Source organism: Choloepus didactylus, chromosome 8 (assembly GCF_015220235.1).
Source record: "Choloepus didactylus isolate mChoDid1 chromosome 8, mChoDid1.pri, whole genome shotgun sequence".
Lineage (NCBI taxonomy): Eukaryota > Metazoa > Chordata > Mammalia > Pilosa > Megalonychidae > Choloepus > Choloepus didactylus.
In genome coordinates, this window is record NC_051314.1 from 2341515 (window position 1) to 2348872 (window position 7358).

Here is a 7358-nt window from a genome sequence, read left to right on the forward strand (position 1 = left end):
TGGCCAGGCCCATGGCAGCCTCTCTGGCCAATCCCTCCTTTTCCGGGTTCCGTTGACCTCCAGCTTCTGGCTCCTCCCTCTGTGGCCTTCTCTCTCTCTGTGGCCTTCCCTTAAGGCCTCTGGTAAAAGGGCTAAGACCCATCAGATTGGGCTGGGCCACCCTTAACTGCAGTGGCCCGTCAGGGTCCTATCACAGGGGGTCCACCCCTACAGGACGGGGTTCCATTGAAGCACCTGCATTTCTGGGGTGCAGAGCTCCAAGGCAGCCACCAGGGCCCCTTTCAGACATCTTCCCAACAAAGCATCTGGCCCAGGGGTCACTGGGGTGGACAGGGGTGCAGCTGCAGTGAGGATCACCCCGCTGTCCTTACTTCTCCTTACTCAACTTTTGGAGTATATGGTCTAACACCAACTTTAGTAATAGTAAAGTATTAGCATCTTTCCTGACCATTTCCACAAGTATTTAAAATGAAACTAGAATTTTTATGGGGAGGATGGGTATTGGTATTGTATTAATTGCTGCAAGGAAAACCATTCTGTACATGCCCTACATTCGTACAAACCCACACATGTACACACGTGTATCTGTGCACACACGTGCATGTAGGTACATATGTACGCGTGCCTTACCTACATGCACTCATGCAGTTACCCACCATGCTTTCCCTAGTCCTTTCACCGTGCCTTCCCTCATCTGGAATCTCGGTGCTTGTCACTGGTGTCTTCAGCACCCAATGTTTTCCGCAGACTCCTCGTGTGCACATCTGGGAACTGCGTCCCCTGCACCTTGGTGAGAAGGGCCCTCCTTGAGCCACAGATGCGTCCTCCCAGAGTCTGGGGACACTGTTCCCTCATCATCTGACACCCAGTGCTAGGACAGGGAAACTCCAGTTTGGCTTGATTGGGCTCCTTTCAGGCAAGTTATCTTCTTTTCCTCCCATTCAGAAGCCTGTGTCTCCAATACTAATCACCAGCATCCCGAACGCCGTCTCACTGCACGGAGAGCCTTGCTGTCTCCAGCCTGGGCTAATGCTCCTATCCCAGGTGGCCTGGACTAGGGTGGACACACCCCCTGCTCTTCGATGGGAACCCTGGGGGCAAAGCAACAGGTGTGCTCAGGACCGCTCACACTTCTGCTTCCCAGCTCCTCAGGGATCCAGCTGGCGCAGTCCCTTCTGGAGCCAGGTCAAGGTGTCAGTCGTTCCGGCAGAGAAAGGAATGCTCCAGGCCAGAGCTGCTTTTGCCCTTTTTTCTTCTCTTCTCCTTCTGGGACATCCATGACACATACATTCATGTGCTTCATGCTGTCATTCAATTCCCTGAGACGTTGTTCATATTTTTCCATTCTTTTCCCTATCTGTTCTTTTGTGTGTAGGATTTCAGGTGTCTTGTTCTCCAGTTCCTGAGTATTTTCTTCTGCACATTGAGATCTGCTGTTATATGTCTCCATTGTGTCTTTCATCTCTTGTGTTGTGCCTTTCATTTCCATAGATTCTGCCACTTGTTTTTTCAAACTTTCAATTTCTATCTTACATTCACCTGATGTTTTCTTTATAGCCTTCATCTCTTTTGTTGTATCTTCCCTGAACTCGTTGATTTGGTTTTTGATTTGATTTAGCATATTTCTTTGAAAATCTTTAATAGATTTTTTCATTAAAGTGAAACAATATCTCAACTATATCTTGATTGAGGTGTAATTTTCTTCCTTTGACTGGGGCATATCTTCATTTTTCCTAGTGTAGATTGTAGTTTTCTGTTGTCCAGGCATCTGGTTTCCTTGGTTACCCTAGTCAGATTTTCCCACACCAGAACAGGTTCAGGTCTCAGATTGGGGTTATATTCAAGGTGTATCTTAGAGGAATGACAGTCTTTTCTGTGAGGCCTCGAGTCATTGTGCTTTTCCTAACCTGCCCAGCAGGTAGCGCCTGTCAGCCTGTCACTCCCGACTGGTGTAAGGAGGTGTGGCCCCTTTAGTTCTGTTTTGGCTGTTTTGGCTGTTTTCCCCCAGGCTCTGGGGTCTGATTCTGAAGGGAAAGCTGGGCCCCACCTCCTTACTCTTCAGGAAGATACACGCCCTAGGGAGTTATCATCTGCATTTGAATTGTCTCTCTGTCTCTGTTATCTCCACCCATCTGGGTCAGAGCACTGCGAACTGAAAATGGCTGCGGCTCTCTCCTCTGAGCCCCTCAGGTTGAGAGAGAGGAAAATGGACAGAAAGCCCCCTTTTAGAGCCAGTACACAGCCCCCTAGTTTCACTCATCAGCCAGAGGTAACACCTGGTCTTCTGGGCTCCCCTCCCAGGATGCAGGAGTCTTCTGACTCTATAAGTCCGGTCATCACTAAAAGCCTCTGTCTGCTTGTTGGGGGTTTGTAGCTTGTATTAAGCAGTCCACATTTGTTCATTAAAACCCCAGTTGGAGCTCCGCTGACCTATATTCACTTGCTCAGAGAGAGCTGCTTTCTACCACAGTGAGGTTTTGCAGCTAAGCCTGCCATGGGGGGAGGGGGCACCTGGCACAGTTCTGCAGTTTTTATTCACAGATTTTATGCTGCCATCTCAGGCATTCTTCCCAATCCAGGTTGGTGTATGTGTGGACAGTCACAGTTGTCCCCCAGCAGTTATTCCAAATTATTTAATAGTTGTTCCTGGTTGTTCATTAGTTGCTCCAGGGGACTAACTAAATTCCACTCTTCTCTATACTGCCTTCTTGCCCCCTCTTTTGAAAGAGATTTAATATCTTACTGCTTCCTTAGTCAAATAATAAACTATTTAACATCTTCCACCCATGCCAACGTTACGTTTTTGTGAGAGTCATGAATTCACCCTCTGGGAAATTCTACATTAGTCAGACAGAGCCTCTCTGGGTTCCAGTCCCACTCTTCTCCTGTTAGTTTACCCACACCCATCACTGAGTCTGTGCCCCCCACCCTTGGGAGCACACCTGAGCACAGGGCATCTCTTCCAGGGCACCCCACACACCCACACCACGCTACCCACTCATCTCTTTACCCAGAAACCTGCCACCCCTGCTGCAGAAAGGAAACACAGTCCCACCAATGGCCCGAGCCAGAAACCTGAGACTTAGATGAGATTCTGCTCTGTCCCCCACTTCTGGGAAACCATGAGCCATGGAACCTGGAGCACTCGGTGAAATGTGTCTCAACTCTGCCCCTTCCCTGCTTCCCAGCTGCTGCTGCCTTGCTCTGGTGAGAGTCCACTTGTGACGGGTCCCCTGCCCCATCCCCTCCTCATATACATTCAGAGGACTCAGTCCACCTTCCAAATGGTGTGGTGCCGTGGCCTGGGGTGCCTCCTGTAAGCCCTTCACCCTCACCGAGCAGGCGCAGACCCCTACTCCTGCAGGTCCCCTTGCCTGTGAGCCTCCCATGTCCACTCTCTAGAGTCCCACTCTCTCTGCCATCTTCTCCCAACTTTGATCCTGGATTGGGGCCTTCTACTCTGTGTGTCTCCAGCTTGCTGCCATGCTGGTTTGAATTTAATGTTCACACGTGGCTGTAATTTTCTTTTCACTAGAGCCTTCAAGTTGAGAGAAAGTTCCCTCCATGCAGACAGATCACCTCACTGCCATCCCCCCATGCCCTACAATATACTCTGCATGGTGCTTTCTGATTTATATTTCATTTTAAAAAGTTTATTTAGGATATCACAGCTCTATTGGGGGATGCAGGGATCAGGCAGCAACCCACTCAGATAGTGGAAGGGAGCTCGGCCGAGGGGATGGAGAGGGGGAGCTTGTGTCAAGGGAATGGGGGAGACGCTTTGATTGCCTGTTAGGTTCCGTTTAACTTAGGGGGCCCTACAGAGGGGGCAGCAGATGCACGTTGATGAGCAAGGGGTGCTTGTCCATTCTGATGAGCTCTCCCAGCTGGACCGAAACTACTTTTATCATGAGGCATTGCTTGTCGGTGACCCTGTAGGGTGGGTTCCATTTCCTCAGAAAATTCCTGCAGGTCAGTTGTTTTTGTCCTCTGGAAAAGCCTTCTCCAAAAGGCGTCTTCTCCTGGCAATGCCCAACGCAGGCAGCTGTTTTGTTTTACTTCAGGGTCCCCTCTTTGGGTCATTTTATCCGTGAGCTCATAGGAAATGTGACCAAGGCACCCTGTCATCACCATTGATTTCACTTCATGTCAGGTGGGTGAGTGGCTCATCTGTCCTCTGTCCTTTCCTTCTATTTTTCCTTTTAATTTGTCAGGTTTGTTTCCTTTATTGATAACAGTGAGGTGCGCTAGGTGGCTGCTCAATTACATCTGAACCATCGGGTGGGCCAACTCACTCAGTGGAGTGGATTATAGGTGCGGCCTTATCTCTGAGTTAGGGGGTCTATTATTTTTATCTTTATTTGTAATCTTGGTGCACTGGAGACGGTCCCATTTCTATCTCCTTTTCCTTTTGATTCGCTGTCTTAAAAGCAACCATCCATCTTGAGGGTGACAAAGAATTTGAACAGAATCATAAAACACAGTTTTTACAAGAAGAAATAAAAGCATATAGACTGATGATGACATGTGAAGATATAAATCCCAAGAATTCTACATTCCATCATGAGGAACCTGCGTGAGGAGAGGTCTGTCCACTGGAATGTCTGAGCCTGACTCGCATGGAGCCCCTTCTCTTGGTTCTTCAAACATGCAGGTTCTTCATCCCTGTGCCAGACTTACTGACAAAAATGCAACACAGCTCGCGGGGAGTTGGGGTATTGGAGTCGGTTTCTCAAGAAAGGAATGCTCAGCTGCCAACCTCAGCTGGGGCCTGGCGAACGCTGAGGGTGGGGCTGAAGCTGGTTCAGTACCTTGGAGAGGTCCATCACTGCTTGCTCCGGGTCGTGGGTTCCCTGGGAAGGTGGGGAGGTGCGCAGGAAAGAGGGGGAGCTGTACTCCAGTACGTCAAGGGGTGGGGCCCCTTCCCTTCTCTTGTCAGTTTGAGGTTCTATGTACCAAAGATCCCCAGTCAGTTTTCTGAGTGGCCTTTCGGGTAGACAAATATGCGAGATCGCAGGATCCAGCTTACAGGTGGGTGACACATCCGGACAGCCACCTGCAGGTCACAACGAACAGGCGAAGAGGCAGACGACCCACAGGACTGAGCCATAGTTCCTACGGAAACACAAAATGTCCCTACAGTCACCCTCCTTTTGATCAAAGGTAACATCAAAAAGATTATTCTTAATCATAAAATAAGGCAATTTACCATTTAGGCCTGTTGGTGTTTGCTTTGCTGGTTAGTTTCATAAGGAACCTCCTGTTGGAGTTTTAAAAGCCTCTCGAGGCTGGGAATCCAAGCCAAGAACTCGGCACCAGATTTCACCTGATCGAATCTGTGTGTATTGCTTCTTCACCATTAAAATAAGAATATTCAATAAGAGTTTCCAAATTCTGGTTGATCCAGGCAGGGAGAAAAAGATGAATGAGGCAGTCTTTTTTGTGGAAGACAAAGCACCTGACCTGTGGCTGATGTCAAGTGTTTAGAAGGAAAAATCAGAATAAAAACTATCTGTAGATGACGAAAGACTTAAAATGGCCATGGCTAACCTGCTGCTGTTTTGCAAAAGTGAAAGTTCTGATGAAAGTTCATGACAAAAATAATGCAGTTGAGAAGGAAATTTGGTCGTTTTTGTGGCATGCAACATTTTTTTAAGAATAATAAAAATAGATGAAATTGTGACCAATAGGACTATACTGTTATCTAATTATCAGACAGAGCAGTACTTGGGTATCTCATGGACAGGGAGGATATTGACATAGCTTTAGGAACTTTATACAAACTTCTGAAATGTTTATATTAGTAACATTTTATCTGTACAAATTTAGCCAACAGAAGGTTAGAAAATCCTTTTTAATTTGGCAGCACTTCCCATGCAATTCATAACATATCAGATAAAGCTAATTATTTCTAGCACCTCTATTTTTACAAGGTGAAAGAACAAATCCTCTGTGATTTTCCAGGAGCCTTCTGTAAAATCCCAAAGACAGTGTGAGATTAATAAAGTATCATTTAGGGAAGGCAAAATGTCAAAATGTTGTCAGATTTGAACATCTTGTTAAATAGGATCATGGATCACTGTGAAACGATATTTGTTCCCTATTTAACTAAAGTGACAACAAACGATTTAAAAAGTAAAGAAGAGTTAACAGGGTTGTAAAAAAAAAAAACACAAAACTTAGTTCTTTCAAAAGCTAAAAGACTTGTTCTTGCATAATACAGATCCAATAAAGAATGATAAGGTCAATATAAAGAGCATTATTCTGATAAGCTAGAGAATATTTACCCTTCAGGAAGATCACTCAAATCGTGAAGAAAAACATTTTACAACCTCTTTCTAAGAGCAGACCAATAATCCAAAAACATAAACTTGTCTTTTTCACAGAGAGAAAACCAACTTCTAATTTTGCATGAAGGTACCGCTTGATAAGAACACATTTAAAAATCTTATAATCCTATCAAATTTTAGCCAACCTTGACCAGGACAAATAAAATTCTTTTTCCACAAACCTTCTGTCTGTGGTCCTCTCAGTTCCTGTTCTTGTCACCAAAACTGATAAAAACTTTTTGTGCAGTTCAGGATCTCACAGCTTTATTGGCTTATTTGTGAATTGGGAAGCATCCCATTCTGAAAGTAGAAGGAAGGCCCCCCCCCCCCCCCACACCCAAGTGGGCAGGAAGGGGATGCTCACAGAGAGTAATGCAGAAGTAAGACTGTCCATTTTACATGGGGGTCAAGGGCTTACAAAGTGGGGAGCAGATACGCCTGGCTAAGTATGGTCTCTTGTCCATCTGAATAAACTTTCTCTGTTGGACTAAAACTAGTTTTGTCCCCAGGTTTCCATCTGTCTTCCCAGAAACCCCTGTAGGTCAATTGCTTTGATCTTTTGGAAAAGCCTTCTCCAAAACGGGTCTTCTCCCAGCAATGCCCAATGCAGGCAGCTGTTTTATTTTACTTAATATATTTAAGTGACATTTTTGTTTTATCTCCTGAGTCTGTTTTTTTCACTGCTAATTCTGCTTCCACATTAGAAGAGCTTGCACTTGTTGTGTAGAAGTGTCTCATTGTGTCTAATTAAAAGCATCAGAGCACTGCTCTCCGAATTTCCCTCTGGCCCCTCAAGTTGGGCTCGTTCAAAGGTGGCATTTCCAAGACTGTCCCTGGACGATGCTTCGTCCCTCTTCCCTGCTCACCTGAAAGCTGAGATTTCCTGCAAGTTCCAGTCCCCTGATGCCCAGGAGGGGCCACCCAGGGAGGCTTCCTGAGTTAAAGGGGGGCCTTGCAGCAGCACCGTAAATGTTTGTATCGTTCAATCGTGTTTTTGCACATTCCTGACGCTGCTTATCTTACTGGTCA